Source organism: Parus major, chromosome 1A, assembly GCF_001522545.3.
Source record: "Parus major isolate Abel chromosome 1A, Parus_major1.1, whole genome shotgun sequence".
NCBI classification, from domain to species: Eukaryota; Metazoa; Chordata; class Aves; order Passeriformes; family Paridae; genus Parus; species Parus major.
This window is the reverse complement of record NC_031773.1, coordinates 57366817-57387505: the sequence shown is the minus strand read 5'-3', so window position 1 is coordinate 57387505 and position 20689 is coordinate 57366817. Positions and strand designations below refer to the sequence as shown.

Below are 20689 nucleotides of genomic sequence, written 5' to 3'. Positions count from 1 at the left end.
GTGGAAGGAATAGTAGAGTGTGTGTTGGTGTCTGGAGCTGTCATGGAGGAGCCTGTCACTCCCTGGTGATAACTCTGAGATTTAGAGAGCCACCACACTCTGGACCCAGCAGGACAAATCAGGCTTTCAGCTGCAAGCTTTGAAGTGGCAGCAGAAGAAGAGATTTTTAATGAAGTTGAAGGGGAATAAGTGATTAATATCCTGTGCTTCACTAGGTGCTACATCACTAGAATTTTTTCTTGAAATGAAATCCTTGATCAAACCATTCTGCTGTCACTTTATTTGTTGAGCGAAAGGGTTCCCCTTTGGCTCAAGTACTGTCATATAATTTTTATGTAGTTGATGTTGAGTAGGTGGCTTGATGTACCTTTTTCATGGAAGTCTGATTTTCTTCCTTTCAGTTAATTGATTTTTTTCTTTTCTGGTAAAGCAATGCTAGAACATGCTATGAAAAAAAGGACAAATTAATTAATTCTTCACTAATTTTTACTAGGTGAAGTAATCTTGATAGAAGGCAATGATAGATGGAATAGAGATAAATCAAACTTTGCAGGAGTAAGGAAACTCACTGAGTGGTCAGGTTTGACTGTGCAAAACCAGTCAGCAACTATAGCATCAGTTCTTAGAAATTTTGGCAAATACCTGAATGTGTTTAGTTATTTATGCAAAAGTACCAGAATTGCAAAATCTTGAGTTTCTTAATTTAAAAACCAGTAAATAACAAGTTAATTTAATAGAACTTACACAGTGAGTTGGGGGAGGTTAAAAGGGAAATGTCAGGACAGTGGTGTGTTTTTGGCATCATCTGCTGATTTAGTCACGTGCATCCATAGTTACCTACCTACCTTAATGACAACTTCTGTTTTCTAAATCAAGATTAGATGGAAATTTGGAGTCACTGTGGTATCTCAGGTGTGTTCTTGAGAATTATTTTGGTATCCCTTCCTGGTTTTGGTAAAATGTAAGACTCCCTTTAACTGCTTGCTTGCTTGTCTTGGAAGCTTATGGTTTAACTCCTTAGTTTATTTGCTAAAAAGTGATGATCTGTTGGAATTTGAGCACGGGGCTCTGAATATGCACATATTGCACTGATTCTGCAGCCAGTGGCCCGGTGCCAGCTGGGGTGGGCAGAGCTGGAACTGAGCCACTGCTAAACACCTCTGCAGTCACAATCATCCGTGCCATGGGAAGCTGCTGAGCACAGGGGGCTTACTGCAGGAGTAGCACATCACTTGGATTGGATTAATTTATTTTATTTTTTTTTTTAGGAAATAGATGGGAATAGGAGGGTGAATTGCAGTACAGGCTGTGTCTGTTGGGATGTGGAGCTGCAATATTTTAGAGTGGAAATAAACTCTAGTGTTTGGGTGCTGCCAGCCTTACACCAAGGTGCAGGCTCATGGCCAGAGCTGTTGTAAAAGCAGTTGTAGCAGCTCTTGTAAGCAGGTCCTGGAGGTCGCTGAAGTGGCATTCTGGGACCAGTAAGCCCTAATTACTGACCACGTGTGGGAGTAGGACCTGCTGGATCTTGGAGAGCCTCCTGCAGTGGATCAGCTGCACACCATAGTATTGATGATACTGCATGGAAATGCACTGGTGTTACTGGGAGCTTTGTTTTTTTATAGACAGTGTTTGAAGACCTGGGAACTCTGAGCTTGTCATGTGTTTCTGTAGCATGCTTTAGCCAACTTTCAGCCATTTGTGTCGGTAGCCTGCTGAAATAAATGGCTTTTTGATGATGTGATTTTCTTAAAGGAATCAGTTGATTAAAGTGTTTGTTAAAAGTTCACCGGTCAAGCAACACTTAAAAATCCTGTCTTCTTTTGATGAGACTTTAAATAGCAGAGCAACTGTGTGCTTGCATCTATCTTTTTGAAAGGGGAAAAAGAAGCTTCCATATTTTCACAGCAATACTTTAAAAATACCTATCATTGCCTGTGGAGCTTTTTCTAACTGTATATTTTCATGTGACAATTCTGCATTTCCTTTGCAGTGACAATTTACAGTGGAAAAGCATGTTTATTTTTGGCAATCTTCTCAAAAGAACCCAGATTAAGATCTTTGACCTACAGCTGTTGTAAATGCAAGTCTTTTTGTTCTAAAGCCTTGCAGAGTTGTTCCCTTTTTGTGTTAATTGATTAAAATGTGTGCTGGGTTGGCCCAAGTTCCTCTTGCTAATTGGGTAAAATGAGACCCCAGAATAGATAGACAAATCAACACTGCAGCCTCCTTTTGGGGAAAGTTGATTGTTATTTTGATGGACTCTTTTTGCCTGTTGTGGGTACATATATCTATATATATATATACCTGTATTTGTGTGTTTTAGCCTCAAGATCCCTAAGATTGACTGCACTTCACCATGTCTGTCTCAATGTTACAGAACAGATGGTTAATTCAAAACCAAGAGTATTAAAGCTGAGTAGCTAAATCTGATCTCCTAAAAACAAGGTTGCCAAAACAAGCTGCTGTATTTGATGTAGCTGCTGAATTGGTCTTTTATTTGCTACAAAGGCAAACCTGAGTCCAATGCCTAAATGCAAAGTAGTTGGTAATTTCCAAATTTTTTCAGCTTTTTCCAGCCTGTAACTTGAAGCAGCAAGTTGCTTACATATTGTAGGGGTTCTGGAAGAGAAAAAGGCTCGTTTCAAATCCATTGTTTTTTCTGGGCTTATCGGTGTGGTCCTGGGTTTTTGAAGTAGCAAAGACAAATTGCAGCAGTGGAATGAGGCTGACGCCTGTTTTTCATGTGCTGTGATTTGCTTTTTTCCTGTATTTAGGTGGTCAGTGAAATGAGAAGAAAAGGGTAAATTGTCAGAAGAAAGAATTTGCCTGTAAACACAGTAATCCTTTTTCTGGTTGTCAGCAAATAGGTTTGATAATTATAGACAGGTTGAGCTAGAAGAAACCTTCAGATGTCGAATCCAACCTGCATACCACAGGTCCCGGTTATTTCTGGATAGGGCCTAATAAATATGTACTGATAGAAAAGGGATTAAAGCATTTATTTCCTGGATTTACCCTGTTGGGATTATTTCTTAGAGACACAATTTCACACTAACATACTTTCCTATTTTCAAATGAAACCTGAGCAGGCTGATGCTCTTTATTTCAGTACTTGGGGGTTTAAACGCTTACAATTCTCATGTGAGCTACTGAAAGTCATAGTCACTTTTCAGGAATCTCTGACCTTGCAATCCATTTTCCTGTGGTGGATTCATCTTAAAAAGAGTGCTGTATGTGACTTTGGGGGGGTTATTTTTCACTTACATGATGCTGTAAGATGAGCTCTTACATTTTTAGGACTACTTTATCTTGAATGATAAGGCATGGCATCAAGGTAGCTTGAACGTTGTATAAAAATTGGAGACAGCAGCCAAGTTATTTGTGTATGTTTCTGCCTTGATAAATGCCCTAAAATTTTTTTAAAAAAATCAGGCTTCCAAATCTTTATTTGCTTTTGCTGCTTCTTTTAGTGTTTAACTCTGTGAAAGGTGTCAGGTAAATGGGTACAAAGTGAATCCTTCCTTCTCTGATTTACACCACAAGTTTTGTGGGTAAAATTGCACTTGCTGCATAAGCATCTGAAATTTTGTATTTTTTTTGGGCAGGCCACTATTTGCCATAGAGAGGATATTGCTTTACTTGGTCGCATATTTAAATGTCAGGGAAAATCTTTATTTCCTTGGGACTTTGGGGCTTTTCTTAATGAGTTCAATTAGATACTTTTTAAATTCTGCTTCTTCTCATTGTCCTGGACCCTTTTATTTCAGGGATTTTGCCAGCTCTGTTGATGCTATCAGCCACATCCTCAGGCTTCTGGAGGTGGTAGTCTTAAGAGGGGGAGTTAATTTGAAATCTCTTTGCTGACCTGTGGCTTTGGGCATGGGTTAGATATTCACATCTCAACTTGAAATGTCCCCTTCAGACATGGTGGAAGAAGTGCAGGAAGCAGAGAAGCCTTGGCAAGGCTTGGAGAAAGCGCCACATTAGGGAAGAAGTTGGCAGAGGCACTGAAGTGTCTGAGAGCAGATGGAGTGTTGTCATCAGCTGCAAAATCAATGTAAATACTTCCAGAAAATTACTCTTCCTCTGCTCTTGCCAAACAGAAGGAACAGGAGCTATAAAAACCATTGGCAAATTGTTTTACTTGCCAGTGAGTACCGTTGCAGTAGGAATTCTCCCTTGCAGCACTGGACAGCCCCTGCTGCAGGAGTGTTGCATTACTGGTGATGAAATGTACTTTTTTTTTTTTGGTCCTTGCCTGAAGATTTACAGTTGGAAAATCCCACAGTTCTGGTGCTGTGCAGTTCTGTTGGGTCATATCAACAATAAAAATGAGAATTTTGTTACTGATTGTGCTGTATGACAAACTTCCCTGCTCTGGGTGGTTCAGCATGGGGCTGTAAAGCAGCTATTTCATGTGTATTAGCATCACGTAACTGGGAACTGGTCTGTCCTCCCAGATGCACAGTTTTGGGATACTGTCATGTTTATAAATGTGGTTGGCTGGCTGCTGCTGAATTGATGGCTCTGGTGCCTGGTTAGAAGGGGCTGGCAACCTCTAAATGAAAATGAGGAGCCACAAGGCAGGGTGAGTTACTGGATCACAAATGTGTGTGGCATTTGTGCCTCTCTTGACCCCTTATTACCCAGGAAAATGAATGTTGAAGTAAAGTGTGGAAGATGGAGAGCGGTTGGGTTTTAAATTCTGAAATCCCTGTTTGTACTGATCCAAATTCCATTTCCATGGAAACTGGAAGTTTAGTGCTCTCGCTTGTCAACTTCAGCTTTCGGCTGGCTTTGGGGAGACTAAAATTGTTCACTTACACTAAACCTTCCAGAACTGAGAGTCACGTCAGGATATTAGCACCACATATTTTGTGGAGACTGGGAAATGATAACTATAATTCATGCATTTCTTTTCTGAGAGATGCTTAAATTCAGCTGCTTACAGATCAGAAATCTGAATGTTCAGAGCCTGTGCCATGTCACCTAATTGTGGAATTGCCATGTGCATAATGTGTAAGATGATAGTTTCTGGTGGGGACGTTTCTTTATTGCTGGTGTGGTTTTGCAGGTGCTGAAGCAAGCCAAATTCATTTAATTAGCTGACTGCAGTAGTGCAGGTGTTCTCCCTTGCTGTGCACACATCATCTGCAGCGACAACTTTACTCCTAAAGACATCATCAATCCACACTCTTTTAAAAAAGCGACTCCGGGGCTCATCATGAAGATTTTCTGAGTTCTGGTGCTGCCCTTGCCAGCAAAACAGAGCTGCCAGGCCAGATCTGCCTGGAGTTTGTGCTGACAGAAGGGCTGTGACAGGCCAGGGAGGGAAGCAGCAGAAGGCTGAACTTTCTGGGAGAAGCCCTGAAGGAGCTGATGGCTCTTCCTGCCTCTGAGTGGAATGGAACTGGTGAGATTGTGGAGACACTGAAGAATGTACCACTATGATGTGGAGCTGAGAACAGAAACCTGCAGTTCTTTGGTCATTCAGTAAGTGTGGGAAGGTAACTTTTCTGCTCTTGAAGCTTGGCTGGTGAAGTGAAACTCCTGCTAATGATTTAGACATACTTGTATCAGGGTTGCACTTTCATTTAGAGCTGCTTTGGGAGCGTTATAATCACTGCAACCACCGTTTGAAAGCAAGTATTCTTTATGGATTGGCATTTCTGTGTTTCTGTTACTTTAATGTGCAAGAAGAGGCCACAGTGACAGTATATTGAGTGTGAGACTTGTAACTTGAAATTTTTAAACTTTTTTCCTGATGTAGGATAGTAGTGTAGAAGTAGTGTAGTGGTGCCTTTGTGGGCTATTAACTCTGTTTGGGTGCCAATCCTGCATGTAGCTTCACCAGAAACAGTGATGCCAGTTCAGCTTTCAACAGGTGCATTAAACTGCAAAGTCTCCTCTCTGGATTTTAAAATATTCAGCTGTCAGTCAGGACAGGTGACCTCCTTCCCTGTTGGTGCCATATTCCTTGAGCATAGCTGCTGTACTAGATGTGTTTGGACATAAATGTTGAAGGAGAGAGCTCCTCTCACTTCTTTTGTGCAGTAATAAGGCAGTTTGAAAGAAGATAATCTCTTTTTGGTAGGTAAATAAGACTACTTTTAAAACAAAATTAAAAAAAAAATCCTATGCTTTCAGCTTTGTAAATAAGTTACAGCAAGGTCCCATTTTGATTTTGGAAAATGAGTAAGGCAGAAGCACTGCCTGAGATCTTGGAAGAGATGTCTTCCAAACACTTAAGGAAAAAATAATTTACAATTAAGAACTTAGATGTAATTTTCTGCATTTTAAGGTTTATTTAGCAGAAGTATCAGTTTGATCATTTGTGTATTTTTTTTCTTCTGAAGCTCATTAGGTCAGAAAGATAAGTAGTATCAGGAATGAAAAGGGAAGATCATTTGATTTGCATATACTCTTTTGTCATAAGCTGGAATTTGCTGGAGATCGATCTTCCTGCCTGGATTTCTTTAATTCCAGGTGTTTTTTTAGGTGCAGTATGGCAGGCTTGTTTAACGGGAGGAAGATGCAGCATCCCTGCTCTGATGGCCTTTCTGTCTTCAGGTAGAAGGTTCAGGTTCATTCTAAAATTGGGCAACTCTTCCCTGCTGTGATGGCTGCAATTCGACTGGAATTTGCCAATATAAACCAGGAGCTGGGAGAAAGAGAGACTTGCATTTTTCTTACAGCACAGATCCAGGGTTATGAGTGAAATTAGCATAATTAAATAATTCTGATGCTACCTGTAAAGCCAAGAAATCTTATTTGTTTGTATTAAGAAATTTGCCTTCTGTTTGAAATGTGTTGCCATAATGATAATTTGGCAATGGCTTCTGCTCTCTGTTCCAGCAATCAGTAAGTCTAAAAGCTAAAGATAAGTTCTACAAAGGTACATGTGCATGGTAATAAACCTTTAGTTAGGGAGAACATTCCCAAACTACCTACTAAACTACTTATTTACCTGCAGCTAAATGCAGGAACATCAAATAATCCAATGGAACTTCTAATCTTTTTTGAAATGTTACTGGAGGAGGTGCTTTAACATGCAGAAATTCTTTTGTTGTGCTGGTGTTTCTGATCTTGTACATTAATTTAAATGGAGAAATACGGAAACGTGAATGAAACTTCAGCACAGCTACTCTTCCCATGTCATGGGTGTTATTTAAAGGATAACACAGGATATCTGTGTGCCCAGCTGGGCAATTACTCTGCTGCTTGTTTCATTCCTGGTACTCAGTTCTCCTATAACTATTTGACTTCTCACCACTTATATAGGTCACAGATTTAAAGAAAAAATAATGTAAACAATAATAATGAACAAGATGTGTATTAGTGCATGAAAGCCTTGTGTGATGGAAGTGTGTAATTACTGACTAGCTCAGAATCCTGTGATATTTCATTCTTTTCAGAAGTAGGAGTTATATTATGTTGTTCTCATTGAAAATGGTTTTCTGTCCACACTGTTTAATGCAGTTAGAGCATAAAAGATTGTTTACCAGGCATTTTGTTACCTAGGCTCTCTTCAGTGTATGTAGGAAGCCAAGATGCAGGTAAACAACTTCAGAAATACAGCAAGGCTGAATTCTTGATCACCTTCATGTCATATGTGTGGATAATAGACATAAAAATAATCACACAGAAACAAATAAATAACAAAATCTGTTTTCTGATGCTAGTAGTCAGTTGGTGAATGCTGCAAGGAGCTCCTTTTCCCACCCAGAATCTTTGAGCTGAGATTGTCATTCACGTTATTCTTGGATGCAGTTTGCTCACCAATTGTCACTCTCCTTCCATTATACTCCTTATTTTTAGAAGGCTCAAGGAGTTATGTTGTAATTGAATTACTGTAAAGAGTGTTCTGATCCATCATCTAGCACACACTCAGTCCTGGTCAAGTGGCTTTTAATGGAATTAAAAATAACCTCATTAGTACTCGGAAGATCTGTGTTTTCCCCAGAATCATTGTTTAAGGATGGAAAAAACCAACAGCATGTCATAGTGTTGTGTTGTAACACAGCTGAGTGAAAAGGGAAGCACTCAGGACGCTCTGGGTCACAGACATTTGGCCATTCTAGCTATAAAACAGGTATGGGCTTGTGCTTGAGTGTAACTGGTTTTACTTTGTGTGAGGGCTTCGTGTACTGTGCTGTGAGCAAAAGCAGACAAAACCACCTCACTCATCCCTCTCCAGCCCACGGGGATATTGGTAGGGGCAGATCTGCAGTTACATTTGCTTCCAGAAGAAGACGGTAAATTCTAACTCTTGGCTTGGAGGAGATGAAGAGTTCCCCTTGCTGATGACAACACCACCTTGGGTTGAAAAACTGGTTTTGCCTTGTGACTTAGTTCTTAATCTTATATTTCTAGGGTTTATGTAGACCATAAACCATGCTATAAAAATAGCTTTTGGCCTTTCAACTAATATGCATAAGAAGTCAATTCCGAAGTCTTTAGAATAGTAATTATGGTTGGTTTATGAGCACATGTCTTAAACTGATGGATTTCCCCTGCACCTCTTTATCATAGTATGTACACTGTGCATAGTTCCAGGTTTATTTTAGGCAGTATGTATTTAATTAATGTGGTTGGCTGAACAGAATCAGCCTCTATGCTCCAAATGATAATTCCTTTTGGAGCCTAAACAGCTATTTGAGATATTGTGTCCTACTTTGATTTTAACGTCAAACATTCTTAGAACTTAACAGTGGTCTCAAGCCACTGCTTAGTCTGTTGTTTTCATTCATATGGTGTATAAAAATGGGATATTCCCTTCTGTAACTGCATTGCAACTTGCCTTTTGGGGTGTTTGGTCTCTGCTTTTACGTGGTGCAGACATGCTGATCCTGTACTTGGATATGCATCTGTTGTAGCACTGAACTGGATTGCAAGTGGATTACTTCCTCCTGCTGCAAATGGAGATAAAATATTTGATCTTCCTCTTCCTACAGCAACAACAGCTAAAATAGTCTGAATGATGGTGAGCAGATTTTAGGAAGAAATTTTTCCCTGTGAGGGTGGTGAGGCCCTGGCACAGGTTGCCCAGAGAAGCTGTGGCTGCCCCATCCCTGGAAGTGTCCAAGGCCAGGCTGGATGGGGCTCTGAGCAACCTGGGGTAGTGGAATGGGCTGGGAGAAGATGATTTTAGGGTCTGTTCCAATTCAAACCACTCTAATGCATTCTCATTCTTTGATGCAGTGTACCACAGGCACTCCTCTCATGTTTTTCAGGTTTTTGGGTTGGTTTTGGGTGAGGCTTTTTGTAGCTGTGCATTATTGCTGTAACTTTAGAGCACCACCTGTTCTGCTTTGTACTTAGGAGGAACTTCCTGAACTCTCTGTTCAGTCTAATTTTTGCTTCTTTTTGGGTAGAAAAATGCACAGGGGATGTTTATTTTCCAAATACACAGCTTTGTTTTGGTGAATGAACATCCAGTTCTAAATGGTGCAATGACAGTGATTATTTGTGCAGGGAAATGATGGTCTGGGTGTTTTACCCTTCAGGTTTCCCTGTGGGGCTTTACGCCTCAGACTTGATCTATGCCAAAGCCGCTGCTGTGGGCAAGGACTTTCCTAGGACATAGGGTTCTGCCATGTTAAATATTATTTAAATATTTAAATTATATTTTTGTTTCAGCTATGCAATAATATCCAGTGTATGTGACGCTCTTGTATTCAAGTGCCAGGTGTCTTGCCTTTACTGCATTTGTCAAGTAATGTAAACCAACTTCACTTAATTTTGGGTAGGAAACAAGCTTGAAATAGAATAACTTTTAAGTTGGATTGTTACTAGCTTGCTACACTGGCAGGAATAAAATAATTATTTGTCTTTTAAAGGCAAACTGTGAAGAAAATGCTGATTCTGATTTTAATGCATTTCCAAAACTTATTTATTAAGAATTGCATAACAGCATACTTACCTGTATACACTCATTTTTTATTGTGAGTTCTTTTGGAGGTGACTGAACCAATGTTTTTGTCCTATATTAAATCCATCTTAAAAATATTTTATGTAGCAAAGAAATAATTTCATGGTGATGCCAGGTCACTTAGTAAAATCTAGCAATTGTTCTCATATGGGGCATTATGTCTTATGCAAAGTATGTGCTTTTCTACATCAAATTAATCTCAAGGGCAAGAAGGACAAAAATGACTGGAATAAATAGTTGACAAGTATGATTTCTATTTACAAATAATAAAAAAAGAATGTCCTTTCTAAAATGTAACTGAGAAAAATTAGTAACAAGAGTGTCTGGTTCTATTAATGTTGGTCGTGTTTGGTAATTTTGTTCCTCTGCTACACATCAAATATAGATAACTCTTGTTACTCCTAATTCTCATCACAGTTGGACATGGCTTTAAAAAATTTAGCTCCCTCCTCTGAAGATCTGGGCTAATTAAACTTTCATTCATCTTCTGAAACAAAAAAAAGTAGTGTTACACTCTGCTCTTGCCTTCTGCAGAGAAGGAATGTGGCACTCCTGGGCTGTTCTGCTGAACATCTGGATTTCCAAAGCCTCTTTCCATCAGTTGCGAAGTTGTTTCAGGTTGTATAATGTTTTTTTTTGTCCTGCTGAACTCCTGCTCTGGCCATTAGTGGCTCTTCCATTTTCCTGAATGCCTGAAGAACAGAGTTTGTGCCACCAGCACAGTGGAGTGAGGAGGTCTTGACTCCTGAAGTAGCACATTCTCCTCATGCTGTGTCAAATCTTTTTGAGGTTTGGTTCATGGTGTGGCTGAGTTTGGGTTTGGGTTATTTTGGGGTTTTTTCGGTTTTTTATTTTTGGTGTGTGTGGGTCAGCTATTAGATGTTTGTATCAGTTCTAACAGGCTTTTACTTGTGATCAGGGAAGGCTTCCTTCTGAAAATGCTGATAGGAGGCTGAGATAAGCTGTGAGTGAGTCACATTTGATTCCTGTGTAGCACAGCAGTGAAAGTCTTGCCTTGCTTTGTTTCATGTTGGTTTTTCTCCTTTGTTTCTGAATGCCTCTTGTGAATGTTTGAAAAATCTGATGGAACGCTTTGCCAACCACATTGTTGTAGTCCTTTTGTCAGAATTACTAACTTTCCTGTGATAATCATGTACATACAACATTATTTTGAAACTGCTTACCTGGCTTCTGCATCTCTTCCTTGGTGCCTTGCTGACCTGAACCAACACAAAGAACAAGGAGCTACAGTGTACCTGAAAGAAATTTGGCAAAGGAAAGTAGTACTAACCTAAACTGGTAGATTTTGTGAGCAAAATAGGTCTTTTTGGTGACAAGTTAAAGTGCTTCTGTGTGGCACTGTTATCCCATTGCTCTGTGTTTTCTTTAGTAAAGAGCATCCAAAGGGCAAGTCAAAATTAGGCCCTCATAACCAGTTTGTAGAACGCTGTTTTGTTTATGGAAATCCAGAGGTTACCTAATTAAAAGTAGTTTCTGTTGGAAACTCTGATATTGGAAATAGAGAGGAGTCTCAATGCAGGGAGTTGGTGCTGTGGCAGAGAAACAGTCTACAGTATAGAATTATTTAGCTATAATTGATCAGGTGAAAAATGAATTATTTTTTGAGCTTCTGTCAGCAAAGAGGATTCTCAGTTACTGCAGCTGAATTAAATATTGTGTGCAACTAGTGTATTATGTTACAAGGAGTGCTGTAGGTTGATACTTTATTATAAAGTGAATAAAATTTTCATTGTTATAGATGTGTCTCTTCCAGCTGAAGAGATTGCCTGAACTCAGATGTTGTCCAGTTATTATAAACAGCAATGTCTAGTAAAAATGCTTGAATGTGGCTTTTAACTCAAAAAATTAAGATATTGTTAATGTACTGAGAACTGGCCCATTTTCTCACCATGAAGTGGGATTTTTCACTTAGTATTTGGCTAATCTGAGAAAGTATGTAAATGTCCTTTAAAGCTTCCGATAGTTTTAATGCATAACTATGCTAAGTCAACTGAGTTGGTGTGTTCTTAACATAATACTTAAGGATTATGATTAATAACTGAGTGTTCTTTGTGGTTTTTTCCACAAAGCACTAATTTAAAGAATAAGCTGTGCAGATGGCACCCGATGGTGCAACAGGAAAGCAAACAAAGAAGGAATACAAATGCAGACCTTCTAGTGATATTAGATTCTGCCCAGTGGAATTTTAGGTGCCTATATGGCATTTCCATAAGGAAACATTAGTCTGCTTAAGGGCATCATTGAGGCTCTTTGAGGTAATTGCTGGTTTCTGCTGGTTTCTTTGGAGGTGGAATTGTCTTGTGTCCTTGTAGGAATTAGCAAAGGGATGAACGAACCAGGCAAATTCATGGTCTGCATGTGTCTTGAGTAACTACAGAAAACTTAGTGAGGATTTTCTTGTTCAGCTCCCAGCTATCCTGGCATGGGTTAAGTACCCCCAAGAGCTGAGCTTTTTGTTCAGGTGATTTCAGCACTTGCATTAAGAGGTATGAAGCATAAAGGAGAAAAGCAGATGTTTTCATTAAATACTTTTCAGAGAGGTAGTGCTATCCTGTGGGTTTGTGATGGAGTTTGGTCACTATGCAGGTCTTGTGCTTACAGTTTGGTTGTTTCCGTGTCTCAGCTGTCCAGTGTTGTTGTGTACCCACCTGCTGTTTAGATGTAGTAGCAAGAGAGTAGTTTTAAATGAGATTGCATTAGACTTTTTATAGAAACAAGCTGTGCATTTCTTAGCCTCCAAAAGCCTTTTAACATTGTTAGACTTGGTCATTCTCAAAGAAGGTTAAAACATTCTATTCGGCCTCTTTGTTATATATGCAGTTTCATTGATCGTTGAGTGTTAGTTTCAGGCGATATTTACACTTTGCTATTGACTGTTTTGTAAGTTTTGTGTGTAGGTGGAATCCATTTGCCCCAGGGGAGGAAGCTATCCTAACTAAGGCTTTAATTAGCTGTTTCTTGGTTTTTACTGAAATTGTGGAAATTGAAAGTGTGAGAGCTCATCAGAACTGGTGTAATTTGGATGGGATCTGAGTCAGTGTTAACTAAAATTGTCTCCAAATCCCAGCACAGGAAGGACAGGGAGCTGCTGCAGCCAGGCCAGAGCAGGGACACCAAGGGCATCAGAGGGATGGAGCAGTTCTGCTGGGAGGAAAGGCTGAGGGAACAATTGGGATTGTTCAGCCTGGGGAAGAGAAGGCTTTGGGGTGACCTCACTGTGGCCTTGCAGTGCCTGAAGGGAACCCACAGGAAAGATGGAGAGAGACTCTTGACAAGGGCCTGGAGTGACAGGACAAGGGGCAATGGCTTCACACTGTCAGAGAGCAGGTTTAGGTTGGATATGAAGAAGAAATTGTTCCCTGTGAGGGTGTTAGGCTCTGGCACAGATTGCTCTCATGTGTTTGCAGCTCTTTGGCTTTGGACTGCACAAGTTTGGAACCCCCACATGGTGTTACAGTGCATGGGACCTTTCCAAAGGGAATTTGGGGGGGTTTGCTGACCACTGCCCTCAATCAAAAGAGAGACAGTGCCACAGGAGTGTGAAAACAGTGTCACAGATGCAATGGACTTTATTGCTGCTTTTCTCGATCTTGATTCTTTTCCTGTTTTTTCTGCTAATGGCAGCAGATCTCAGTCCCACTTTTGAACCCTGAAGAAATCTTTCCATTTCTTCGGGCTTAAGTTGGGCACATAATTTTGGGTAATGAGTCTGACAGTCCCCTAACAAAACCAAGCAAACAAAAAAAAGTAAACAAGCAACTGGTTGTTCAACTGTAGGGAAGAGTCTTTGAAGTGTTGTCTTCTGCCTTGGTCTGACTCTGGGGTTAATGTGAGGACTTCATTAGTCAATTAGGAAAATTTTAAAAATAAAGGATTTCCTGCTTTGAAGAGCTTGTGAAGAAAAAGCTTTGGGGATGTGAAGATTTTCTCTCATTCCACTGTTCTAGTACTTGGAGAGTCTGGTTATCTAGAGTCACAGACTGATTTGGGTTGGAGGGAGCTTAAAAATCATCTTGGTCTACAGCAGGCCACAGGCAGGGATGCCACTAAGCTTTATGATGTTTGTTTTTACTTTGCTATATTTTTTAACCAGCCCATTATCTTATTGTTTGTGACAAACCCTTATGTGGTTACTTTCCTTTTTTTATTTGACCTACTAGACTTGAGCAGTCATCTATTAAAGCAGCTTTTCCTTGTCTCTCATTCCATACCTTGCATTTCACCCCCAAAAATTTTTCAGAGAATTCAAGTTCTGACTGATAGGGAGGGGTCATGTTTGTATAAGAAGACTTGGGTTTAATGTTTACATTAGAATTAATTATTTACCCTTAGCAACCCCATTGGTGTGAGATGTGAGGAGGTGGATTTAACAGTGACAGCACCAGCCTGTGCCATGAGCTGAGCTGTAGAACAGGACAGTAAAGTGTTGTTTTTTTCTTGATTATTAGTGACTTTTTAAGTGTTGAGTTGTGTTGCCAATGACAAAAATGAAGTTTTGTAGCAGACGAAGCAAGAACTTATGTACCTTTATACTATCAAATAAATAAATAAATTTCAAAGACTTTAATGCATAAATTGCATTTCCTGGTAGCTGATGATGTGTTGGCCCTTATATCTCCCAAGTGCTAATTAACTACCAGTAAGTGTCCAACTAGAGATTGTAATTAGTTCTGAAACTGCTGTGCCATGATCACTTTCTGCAGAGTTTCTCCTAAGTTGAAGTCTCAAGAGAGACAAATGCTGTGGCTTTTCTTCCTGCTGTTTGGGAAGGAGGCAGTGGATTGCAATAATGAAATTAACTTTTCTCTCTCTCACATTTGCCTTACACTTGCACCTGTGTGAGGTCCAAGTGTACTTGGAATTTGTTGTACAGAGGCTTGATTAAATTTCCTTGGACAGAGTGCAGTAAATCCAGCAAAAATCAGCTCCGTGTTTGTCTTCCATTGACTCATGGGTAATTGCAAGGAAAGAAAAAGGAAGTTTGGCATCTTTTGACTACGTGATGAAGTGAGAGATTAAAGCTCCACATGAAAAGAAATCTGTGATTATATAACAGCAGTAGCTGCTGTAAGATGTTTATTTATTTGGTTAGTAACTAAGATATGGTGTATTATAATCCCCATAATATTTCCTGACACACTCTGGGAGGGGAACACAATGGCACAGGACAGGGACATTGGATGAAGGACTGATGGAGAGTAGTCATCTTCCCCAAGGACTAATGCTCGTGGAGGAAGCTGGAAATCTGCAGGCTTTCAGGCCTGGCTTTGCTCTCTGCAGGTGCCATCTGTGACTGTTTTTTACAGCCATGGAACACGTAACAGCTGCACACTTCACTATTTTACCTCTTATTAGCCAGTGTGTGCTTTCAGTTAGACATTTGAAGTTCATTAGATGGAAGCTATTTGCAGGCACAAGTTACCTGGAAGAAATTATTGCTTAACAAACATACTGCATTATCCTTATACTGAAATAGAGTTACTTTGTGGGTGTTTCAAGATAAACAAGAAAACTGCATGTTGTTATCCACTTTTCCATATTTTACATACATTAATGAAGCTTTTTTCAAGACATCATCTCAAGTAAAGATCTCTTAATGTATTGATGATGAATATGAAGTCTCTTTGGCCCTTGAGCACTTCAACTTTGCCTCATGTACAAAGATGAAGTGGGGGTGTCATGAGTCAAAGTGATTTGTCTTGGTGATGTCCTTTCCTTGTGGATGAGCCACTGGCATGTCCAGGGAGGAATTCACTGGCTCCTTTGATCCTCTCAGCAGTGGTTTCATTGGCTCATGCATGTATATATATATATATTGCTGGACCCTTTGTGAGCTTCTGGCTCTTACAAATGTGGATTTGATTCCTGCCCCAGTTCATTCAGAACTGGGGGGTTCCATGTGGGCCAGGCAGAAATGGAGCGGGCAGGAAGAACAGTACAGTTCAGAATTTTCTGCTTTCCATGGAGCTGTGTGCTTTGGAAACAGGCAAAAGATGAGTTTGTGAAATCAAATGGAAGGCTGCAGCAGTGCACTTGCCTGTATGGTGGCAGTCACAAAAGACAGCACTGCAGGCCTGTGGAACAGGGGCTGGATTTCTGTCACCTGCCAGGTTTTGCTGCTGGGAGCACTGTCTTAACTGCTTTGCTTTGTCCTGTGCAATTCTAAGAAGTCTGGAATCGGGGTTATTAGCAGTGGCTTATGACTCCTTGCCAAGAAAAGAGTAATTGAAGTTCACCTTTAAACCCTCTGTAAAATCTCTGGTTTAAGCAAGAGCTGTCTTGTATTGAAAGGGTTATTTGGAAATCCAGAGTGATGTTGAATGTACTGCTGATGTTACAGACAAGACTGACTTGACACTGGGTATTTTTGCTGGCTTGGGTTAATCCTAAACTTAACCAATTTGAATTTACAAACAGTGACTGTTTAATCCTGATATCTTAATTATTTTATTAATGATTTTATGATATCTTAATTATATATGCTCCTGATGTGGGCTCTGCAAATAGCCTACCTCGGTGCTCATACAAAACCAGGCCAAATTATCACACAAAGGGATGCTGTGTAAACAACCCAGAGAAGTAGAAAAGAAGGGCTTTCACTTGCAAAGATAGCAGCAGTCTTTCATTATTTTCAAAAATAGAACAGGCTCTCAAAAATTGACTATAGATTCTTATTATGATGTGGAAATGGAAATTGTCTGGCAGTACCTAGAAAGTGGAGCATTGTTTACTTAGCAATTGCAATATCAACTGTGAGCAAACTGGAGGGGCTGATGGTTTCTGGTTGTACTGCAATCACAGGCTGCATGGTGAGCCACAGCTTTGCCACCAGCAGAGTGTGGCAGGGACACCTGCTCAGTGGTAAAGGAATCATAAAATCTGTAGGGACTTTAAAGCTCATGCTGTTCCAACCCTCTGCCATAGGGAGGGACACCTTCCACTATCCCAGGTTTCTCAGAGCCCCATCCAGCCTGGCCTTGGACACTTCCAGGGATGGAGCAGCTACAGCTCCTCTGGAAAGGGAGATTTTGGATCATTTTTCATTAGCTCTACATGGTTTTAACTACACAAATGGAAATAAACCAGACTCTCATTCCACTGGGTTTTTTTTCAGTTACTGTCAAATAGACTTACCCTCAAGGAAAGAAATGAAAGCAAATGCCACGTCATTGTACTTCTATTTTTATGTGCTACCCCTTCTATGTTACCTAAATACCTGGATGACTTGCCCAACTGTACTTTTTCAGAGATGTGCATGCTTAATGATATACATGTTTTAACTTGAATCGTTCCTTTAAAATGGCTTCCTGTAGCTCTAACCACTAGTATTAATAACAAGAGCTAACCTCCAACCCGAACAGGTCAGTGGGTGTGTCAATAACCAGGCCTAATCCTGATTTCTGCTAAATGCTGCTTGACTGTATTACTTAGTCTCTTGCTCTTTTTCTTTAAATATGCTTTCTCATACCTGCTTTTTTGAGAACCAGTCCAAAAAACACTTAGTCATAGGTAGGTATGGCAGGAGTTTGCTGTGTTTGAAGAATTAGTAGTCAAGTGTGAAATTGTGCAGGGGAGGCAGGAATGTAAAGTGAGGAAGCTGCTCCCTTTAAATCAAAGGGCAGACTTGGGTTGACTGTGAGTGAAAAAGAAGTTTTCAGCAGCAAAGCAAATTCTTGCCATGACTTTGTGTGTTGTTCTGTTGGATAATTACCTTGTGAAGTGAGCCAGACTGCTTGGAACCACAGTGGTGTGGTCAGAGCAGTGTTTTGGGAGGGAATCCTCTGATCAGCAGCTTGTTGGAACCATTGTGCTTCCAGGGCTGCTGAAGGAAGCAGAGGAAAACCTCCTTTCAGTGAATGTGAAACCTCAGTGCCTCCTGTGTTGAAAAAAATGAAGTCTTCTAGCTGAGAAAAAGAGAAGCTCCTGGTTCCTGTGCAATTCCTCTGGTGTTTTCCAGGCGTAGCCATGGGGATAAAGGACTAGAGTAGGACGTGCAGGTGAGTCTGTGGGTGAGCTGTGATGGTTCCCTGCTGTATAAGACCCCCTTTTCATCCTGGAGTAATGGTTCCATGGGCTTTAATCACAGGGGTTGCAAAACGAAGTGTTAGTTTGGAGGAAGAGAAAGCAACATGCTCTACCTGAGAGTATTCTGCTCTCATGTCCTCTGAGCTCATGTGCCAGGGCTCCCCTAGCTCTGTCATTTAAACAAAAAGAAAATAAATTACTTCAAGTGTTTTTCTTCTTTCTCAACAACTGGAACTCTAAAGGCTTAGAAATGTATTAAATTAATTCAATCCTCTTGTTCCTGGAAAGCAAATGCCCTTCACGTACTTGCGAGGAGACAAATGACAGGCAGAACTCCGGAGATCTCAGTCAAGACTTTTCCTTTTATAACAAGCTGCATTATGGTTTTAATTTCACTCTTTCTTGGTTCATGTGTCATGTTTTTTTGTAGCACTTGCTTTTCAACACCACAGAGCTTAAACTGGGATACAGTGTTGTGAGCAAATAAGAAATAAGGAGTAGTTTAAGGCTGAATTTGAAGATAAGCATTTTTTTTCTCTCCCTGAGAAGAGCTAAATAAGAGAGCAGTAACAAAGAACCACCTTCTTTTATGGGATGTAAATGGTGTTGCCTCTGCAAACACAGGGTGTGGGACTTAATGGTGCAGTGAAGTCTGGGCTGGACAAGTCCTCTCGATTCTTTTTCAGGTGTTGGGTTGCTCAGGGAAGAGAGGTGATAAATTTTTTTTTCATCTTGTTATGACTGGCTACCTTCAACAGTCAAGTGAGGGCATGAATAAGTGGCTGCACTGACTCTTCATGTCAGTGAAGACATAAAGAGCTTGGTGTTCTTGATATTCTCCTAGTAATGTGTCTTGCTTCCAGTTTGAATCAGTTTTGTCCCCACAGGTAAGAGCAGTAGCCAAAGCAGGGTGATCAGATCCTGTTAATTTGGGAGCACCTGCTGTTCGTTATGAATAGGGTCAGAAAGGACAGAAGAGTGAGCTGGCAGGAGGGAGAACTGCCTTCTCCTCCTCACTGGTGTGTCCCTAAATTTTCTTGTCAGCATTTCCTGTATTGTTTTCACACCTGATACAAAGACACATCTGGCACCTGCAGAGCTCCATACCACAGGCTTGTAAATGAGACTCCAGGCCAGGATGCTGCCTGCACTGACTGACTTGTGACAGGCAAGCTCTCTTCTTGCTAGAAGCCAAACACCAATCCCAAGTTTATTTTTACATCGGTTGTTATATAGCTGCTGAAGGATGACTTCTGATTACTAGTGATGAGAAGATAATTGGGACCATCTGCCCCAGATGTGGTAAAAGGCCTCCCTAGCTGGCAGCACCTGATCCTCCTCACCACCCTGTCCAAAGCAAACACACCTTTCATCACTACCTCCAGGCATTCACAGATCCATCTGTACTTTGGATATGATACTGTATCTTTCTAGGCTGTGGCCTCAAGGCTAGTAATTCATAGTGGTGTAGGCTCCAGCTGATACCTGCAGTCTCTGAGTTGTCGTTGCCTTGATAGGAACAGAAGCTAACATTTTGCATCTCCCATTACCCACAAGAACTGACTGAAATGTTCTGACCTTGTTAAGATTACAGATGTGTCTCTGTGGAGATAATGACTCAAACTTTCTAAGCTATTCTTTCTGTATTTTTTCTTCTTTGTGGCTAATTGTTACTTAATTCAACAGACAGAAAGGGATGTAATTTCAAAGATTTCCTGCCTTTAATCAAGAATGCTGCTTTCCTGTATTTAAAAAAACCTCAAACACCACCTTCCCCCCCTTCCCCCCCCAAAAGAAACACACTCCAAATTTTGAAAAGTGAACTTCACACCTTTTTTAATGCTCTTTCTCTAAGGTCTTTGTCAGTATGATAAACTGCTTTGTGTTTCCTGAACTTCATTTAAACAGCGGGTTGTTTTTGTTCACATGAATTGAGGAACAGTTTTGATCATTCAGTAAGCTGTAGACCACCTGTGAAGAAAATAAAACATGATTAAAGGTAAAAAGATTTGTTACCATGCCAATCTTGTTTCCCTTCCATGTGAGTGGAAGGGTCACAGTTGCTTTAGAAGTATGTGACTGAAAGGGACCACCTGAGTTGGAAAGTTATTTCTTGTTCTTCCCAATCCTCCTCTTGCACTGCAGACTATTGACTAATAAAAGTTCAGTCAAAGAAGTTTTGGGAAAAACCTCCATGGGAACGGATCATCAAAACAGGCAGTTTGCATTTACAGCAGTCCCTCAAGTGTACGTTTAGTTTGGTGAAAGAATGAGCCTGGTTAGGTTTGGGTTTAGTGTTCGTCTCCCTTCTTTCAGAGAAGTAGATCTTTCCACCTGCTGGAAAGGGAGTTTCCCACACACAGGAGGTAGAAATCTTACTGCTCTCTGTATTTCCACCCTCCCACCGAGTTCCCTGCATGTGCAGTGTGTATTTCCTCCTGATCTGAGATGCACATTGTCACCAGCACCGTTTCACCAGTGTGGAGGTGCCAAAACAGATGGGTATAGCAGGTTGGTCATCTTGATTCACCTTAAAAAGAAACCTGACCTCTGGGGAAGTCCTTTTTTGTGCTGTCTCTTAAAAGAAGCTCTTCTTTTGAGCTACTTGTGGCATTTGCATGTGTGCATCTCCTCAGAGCCTTGCGAGAATAGACTTTTAATGGCTCTTATTTTACCTACTTCTGTTAATTATGTTTTCTTTGTAACTTT

At 40.5% G+C, this 20689-nt stretch overlaps 1 protein-coding gene across 3 annotated transcripts in view; it reads left to right on the top strand.

Annotated features, from left to right (window-relative positions):
- RASSF8 (Ras association domain family member 8) overlaps positions 1 to 20689 on the top strand; it is a 73258-nt gene that overhangs the window by 12867 nt on the left and 39702 nt on the right. The window contains exon 1 of one of the 3 annotated variants that reach the window (XM_015629018.3): positions 17774 to 17952. The exons of the other annotated variants lie outside the window; for them this stretch is intronic. The gene's annotated coding sequence lies outside the window, so the exon portion shown is untranslated. Of the gene's footprint in view, positions 1 to 17773; positions 17953 to 20689 lie in introns of those variants that run through there. 3 annotated transcript variants of the gene reach the window in all.